This window comes from Dioscorea cayenensis, chromosome 21 (genome assembly GCF_009730915.1).
Source record: "Dioscorea cayenensis subsp. rotundata cultivar TDr96_F1 chromosome 21, TDr96_F1_v2_PseudoChromosome.rev07_lg8_w22 25.fasta, whole genome shotgun sequence".
Classification (NCBI taxonomy): domain Eukaryota; kingdom Viridiplantae; phylum Streptophyta; class Magnoliopsida; order Dioscoreales; family Dioscoreaceae; genus Dioscorea; species Dioscorea cayenensis.
Window position 1 is genome coordinate 2900822 of NC_052491.1, and position 6362 is coordinate 2907183.

Consider the following 6362-nt stretch of genomic DNA (forward strand, 5'->3'; position numbering starts at 1 on the left):
GGATTCGATACCCGCTCACCCGGGATTATTACTTCGACAAACTCGTGTACTTGCGGGATATGCGCAAGGAGACCTTGTCAAGTTTTTGGCGTCGTTGCCAGGGAGCTAGGCGTTTAGAGATACTTTGCACTTTGTTTTCTTAGCTATTTCACCACACATTCTAATTCATATCTTCTTATTCTAACATCATTCTGATTATCTTTTTCTTTCTTTTTGGTGCAGCTCTAGGTTATGAACCAAGGGAATCCATCAATATTGATTGAAGGAGACCCTGAGCTTGAACGTACACTTAGAAGAAAAGGGAAAGAACCTGTGCAAGAACAGCATAATCCAGCTGATTTGGAAGTAGAAGAATCTGAAAACATGGCTGAACAAAATGAACAACAACGAACACTATCCGATTATGCCAGACGTTCAGTGTTGGGGACACAATTGAGTATTGTGAGTCGCCCAATTACAGCTCAGAACTTCGAGCTAAAGTCGGCATTCATCCGTATGCTGCAGCAGTCCGCACAATTAAACGTTTTGGCCGATGAGGATCCAAACACTCACATAGAGAGCTTCCTCGAGGTGTGCGACATGCTGAATATAAATGGTGTGACGGATGATGCCATCAAGATGAGAGCCTTCCCATTTTCCTTAAAGGGGAGAGCAAAGCAGTGGCTACACTCATTACCTAGAGCATCAATCACTACATGGGAGGAGATGGTAGAAGCTTTTCTAGCCCGTTATTTCCCTCCCGGAAAATCAGCAAAGCTTAGGAATGAGATCTCATCCTTTGTGCAGTTGGAATTGGAGTCTCTATTTGAGATATGGGAAAGGTTCAAGGAACTCCTGCGAAAGTGTTCGTAACACGGATTCCCGGAGTGGGTGATTGTTCAAACCTTCTACAATGGTTTGAACCCGAGCACAAGGCAACTCTTGGATGCGACGGCAGGAGGTACCTTAGGTAGCAAGACCCCCGATGAGGCTCATCAATTGATTGAGGAAATGGGGTTAAATAGCTACCAGTGGAACGCTAGGGAGAAGAAAAAGGTGGCCGGTCTCCATGAAATTGATGCGGTAACTTCATTGGCGGCCCAAGTGGAGAGTTTGAGTAAGAAGCTAGATCTTATAGCTTCGAATAGAGTTGCAGCCATAACCAATTGCAACGGTTGTGGTGGAGGACATGCTTCCTCCGATTGCCCAATCATCATTGGTGATGTTTCTTCAGTTGAGAACGTTGACTTTGTAGGTAATGGCATGAGACCTCAAGGGAATCCCTACAGCAACACCTACAATTCAGGTTGGAAGAATCATCCCAACTTTTTATGGAGTAATCAAGGACCACAGAAGACCATGGGGCCATCGGGTTTCCAACAACAACAATAAGCCCCTCAAGTGGAAAACAGAATTTCAGGCTTGGAAACCCGAATGACGGATTTGGAGAAGCACTTGGCTAGATTTGTTCAATCGGCAAATACAAAGTTTGAATCAGTCGAGGCTATACTTCGTAACCACACCGCCTCTTTACACAACCTTGAAAATAAAGTGGGGCAAATTGCGAAGTCTCTCTCCGAAAGGCCACATGGAAGTTTACCAAGCAACACGGAAACCAATCCTAGATAACATGTGAAGGCGATCACTTTGAGAAGTGGTCGAGAGGTTGAAGGGAGGCTTCCGAGTGAGAAGCCGAAAGAACACGCACCCGAGGTTGTAGAGGTTGAGAAGGGAGCAAACAAAGAGAAAGAGGTGGCACCCCCACCTTTCAAGCCAAGAATCCCTTATCCCACTAGATTGAAGAATGACCAAGGGGATGAACAGTATAAGAAGTTCCTGAGTTTGTTCAAGCAACTCCACATCAACATTCCTTTTGTTGAGGCATTGGCTCAAATGCCTAAGTATGCGAAGTTCCTGAAAGACCTATTGACCAACAAGAGGAAATTGGAGGAGAGTGCTTCAGTGGTGTTTGATGCTTCATGCTCGGTAGTGTTGCAAAAGAACATGCCGAACAAGAAGAAAGACCCGGGAAGCTTCACCATTCCGTGTAACATCGGCAACTTAGGTGAGGAAATGGCATTGGCGGATTAAGGGGCGAGCATCAACATCATGCCATATACGTTCTTCCAAAAGCTAGGCTTGGGTGAGCCTAGGCCTACTCGGATGACTCTACAATTGGCGGACCGAACGGTGCGACATCCGAGAGGCATCATTGAAGACGTGCTTGTCAAGGTGGACAAGTACATTTTTCTGGTTGACTTTGTAGTGCTAGATGTCAATGAGGATGCAGATGTACCCTTGATACTTGGGAGACCGTTCTTGCAGACTTCCAAAGCATTGATTGACATGGACGGTGGAGAGCTCACATTGAGAGTTGGAGAAGACAAGCTCACATATCGCCTTGCTGAAGCCATGCGGCATTCTCTTGATTTTGATAACACTTTATATTTTCTAGACACCACTGATGAGCTTGTTGATGAATATGTGGAGGAAATGTTCAACCCGAATCCATATGAAGGTTTGTTTGACCAAGAGGAGAGCAATGAAGAAGTAATGATGCTTGGTTCGACGGGAGAAGAAACATCTACCCCGGGGATCTTGAAGAAGGTGCTCTGAAAAATGAAGAGTGCTCGGAGATGCCACCGAAAACACTCCAAGATTGTTGGAGACGTACATGAGCCAAGGAAGTTGGACGAACCATTGCTAGGTGGTCCGAAGCCTGAGAGTACACCCTCTACCCTCAAGAGACTTTGCTCATCATGCTTTCAAGCCATGGGTAAGAGGGCAACCTTCATTTATGAACCCCCGTGAGGTAAGAAAGGTACGTTAAGCTTAGTGATGTTAAACAAGTAGTTCTTGGGAGGCAACCCAAGTGTTTATTGTTCTCGCAGCTTTTAGTTTAGTTTGTTTTCATGAATAAACTGTAAAGTGTTGGTGTTTCAATTTTTAAATTCTTGTGCTGCGATTTTCTTGTGGGATTTTTAAAAAAATACTCATTGTGTGTTTTGTAGAGAGTTGGCAAAGTCTAGTCGTTTGAGTTCTATTTCGTATTTTTATTTGGTAAATTTTACATAATATAGCAGGCTCTGAGTGTGTAAACATGTTATGAATAGTTCTACAGAGCCTGCAGGTTTTTCTAAGTCATCCAGAGAAAACACACGGGCGTGTGGAATTTCCACACGACCGTGGGTGTATACTGCGAGCTCATCCAGAGAAGGCACAAGGGCGTGCGGCTACCCCTGTGAACGACCATGCAATTGGCGCACGCCCGTGAGTAATTTCTGCATGGGCGTGCAAACTCCTGCAGAGTTGGGCAGATTTTCCCTAGAGCACACAGGGGCGTGGACTCGCCCCTGTGGGCGAACTTGTGAACAACACACGAGCGTGGGTAATTTCCACACGCCCGTGCGAATCTCTGCAGGGTGTTCCCTCCATCCCGAGAAAACACAGGGGTGTGTGGCTGCCCCTGTGAGTTGAGCATGTAAATGTCCACGCCCGTGGGAAATTCTGCACGGGCGTGTGTAAGACTTGATATTTTTCTCGGATGTCCAGGGAAGCCACAGGGGCATACATTTGCCCCTGTGGGTCGGGCGCACGGGCGTGGGTAATTTCCGCACGCCCGTGTGAGAGCAGTTAGAGTCAAAGGAGCGTTTTCCCGAGAAAGCACAGGCACGTGTGTACGCCCCTGTGGCGCTCTCGAAGTGAGGCGCACGGGCGTGAGTAATTTCCACACGCCCGTGGGGATACACAGAATTCCAAGAGACGCAATTTTCTCCTTAAAAACCTTGTGATCCGTCTCATTCTTCATCTCCAGTCACCGGAAAACAGTTCCCGATCATCTTTCCGACCCTTCATCGCTGTTTGGAGGAATTTTCTTCGCAAATCTTACTAAATTTTAGAAGTTTTCATATTTATCTCTTCGGTAACCTTTTTATCCTCTTTTCTTCGCCAATTATGGTTTTAACGGATTGAATACTTTTAAATGCGAATTTTCATGCATGATGGATGTGCAGTAAGCATTTAGAAGTGGTTTTAAATTGAATTGTTAAGATTTGTTGTGCACCCGTGCGGGAGTTTCACGCTCTGCAGATCCACACGGGCGTGGGTAATTTCCACAGGCCTGTGTGGAATTCTGCAGTATATTGCTTCTGAGATTTTTTATTGTTTTCTTCTTTTGCAGTACAGATATGGCACCTCGCGCGAAGAAGAACAAAGTGAAGCGCCTCAGAGTCATCTCACCCGAGCCGATACATTTGGAATTCTTGAACCCCGAGCATCAGGCTTGCTTCGAGAGACTTTCAGCACTTGGGTTTGGTCAAACTTGCTTCGCGAATGTACAAGTGCTTCGAAATATTCAGCAGGGTGATGAGGTAATTAATGAGATTGATGAGATGCTGGCAGTGGGAAGCTGGAGGAGGCTGCTGACGATTAGTGAGCCAGCTTACCACACACTTATGCTAGAGGTTTTAGCATCCTTTGGGTTTCGATTGCTGCATGGGAGAGTTGACACTACAGAGGCGATATAGTTTCAGGTATTCGGACATCCATTCTCCATGAGCGTCACTGAGTTTTTGATTAGGATGGGCCTGTACGATATCGCTTATACAGGTACCGTAGAGTATGGCAGACTACCAGTAGATTTTTCAGTGTCAGTCACTCCATATCATGCGTACAGGATTTTGTGTGGCGTGGGTAGTACGAACCGGGATTGTCGAAGGCCTCTAGTTTATCCCAGTTCAGTTACAGATACGTACACGCAGTCATCAGCAGGTCCGTGATAGGTCGAGCAGATAACACAGCCACTTTGACCAGGCTGGATATGCTTTTCTTATACTCCATGGCCCGCAATGTATCACTTCACTTAGGGTGCATTCTAGCAGATGTTTTGCAGTACCAGGGTAATTCGACGAGAGTGGGTCTACTATTTGCTGGCCCTTATATCACCAGACTCATTCTGGGAATGGGTTTCGGTGACGCTCTACATGGTGCTGAGAGGACAGTTGTGCCTACTCCTCTTGCGTTCGATACGATCAGGATGATGGGGTTGGTACGGAGGTTTGGGTAAGGGGTTTATATTCTCACTACAGCTACCGCTGAGACCACCAGGAGCGAAGGAGATACTGCGGGGGGTGTCCAGCAGAGTCCTCCATCATCTGTAGCACCGGGTACTCGAGCCTATGACCGTATTGAGAGGCTGGAGACCGATGTTAGAGAGATTCGGACTGAGATAGCAGAGCTCCGGGTATGTAGTCAGCTCAGTACACAGATCATATGGCCCGATTCGACTTCCTTCGAGATCTCCTGAGACCCAGATCCTCAGTTCCTCCAGCACCTCCATCCTCGACCCCAGCACCGGAGGACCCACTATATTCTACTTCAGCAGCAACAGCAGCAGCGGAGCCTGAGAGCGACTCCGACACTTGACCTTTCTTTTACTTTCGTGCATTTTACTTTATTCTATTTTCTTGTTTTTAGACTTGTTCACTCAGAAAGGATTTTTCCTTCTGAGTTTATGTTATGTTGCATTTATCGAGTTGTATTCATTGTTTCATCTTTTATATACACTCGAGTTATTTTATTTTTCTTGAGCTTCACTGAACCCCCTCGTGTATGCGTGCAGATGGTCTTGTCATCTTGGGAATTGAGACTTAGTCATGGCCACGACCAAGGTGCTTCGGTACTTGGCTGTGTGAGCTTCACAACCCGTTGGAACAATACTCCCAATGAATTGGCTTCATCAAACGCAATACTAGGAGTCAGGGGAGTATTGTTTCTCCCACATCTATTTTTGAATGATATATTTTGAGTGAGCTTGCATGTGTACATTGAGGACAATGTACAACTTAAGTGTGGGGGGGAGTTTCATAATGTGCACATCTTTTCTATTGTTTTTGATTGATATATGCTCACATAGCCAATTGCGGTTCACCTTAGTTGCAATGATTGTATTCTTAAGTCTAGGAGAATTGTTAAGATTGAATGTTTTCATGCTCTAGTTTTTGCTTGAATGTTTAGGAATTTTTGCCCAATTTACACTTAGTGCACTACTCACTCTCTAAACTCTATTGGAAATTCATGTTCGATGTTAAAGGGACTAGTTAGGTTTACTTCTTTTGCTAAATTCAAAAAAAAATAATGAAAAGAAGGAACAAAATAGTTTTATTGTTCATTTGTATTTATTGGGTGGAAAGAGCTACCACCTATGAAGTATGAAGCTACTCTCACAAGTCAGATACTAGTTATGCCCTAATGAGAGAAAGAGCTATCTCATAGGATGAGTGAAAGCTACCACTCGGGTAGAAAGAGCTACCACCTCGAAAGTGTGAAAGCCACCTTCGCGGCCGCTTTGGAAAGGGCTACCTTAGAGGATGTGTGAAGCTACT

At 45.4% G+C, this 6362-nt stretch overlaps 1 non-coding gene across 1 annotated transcript; it reads right to left on the reverse strand.

Annotated features, from left to right (window-relative positions):
• Positions 1 to 753: 753 nt before the first annotated feature.
• LOC120252665 lies at positions 754 to 860 on the reverse strand. Its single transcript, XR_005534122.1, has one exon. It is a non-coding gene; the product is annotated as a small nucleolar RNA R71 (small nucleolar RNA).
• Between the last annotated feature and the right edge of the window lie 5502 nt (positions 861 to 6362).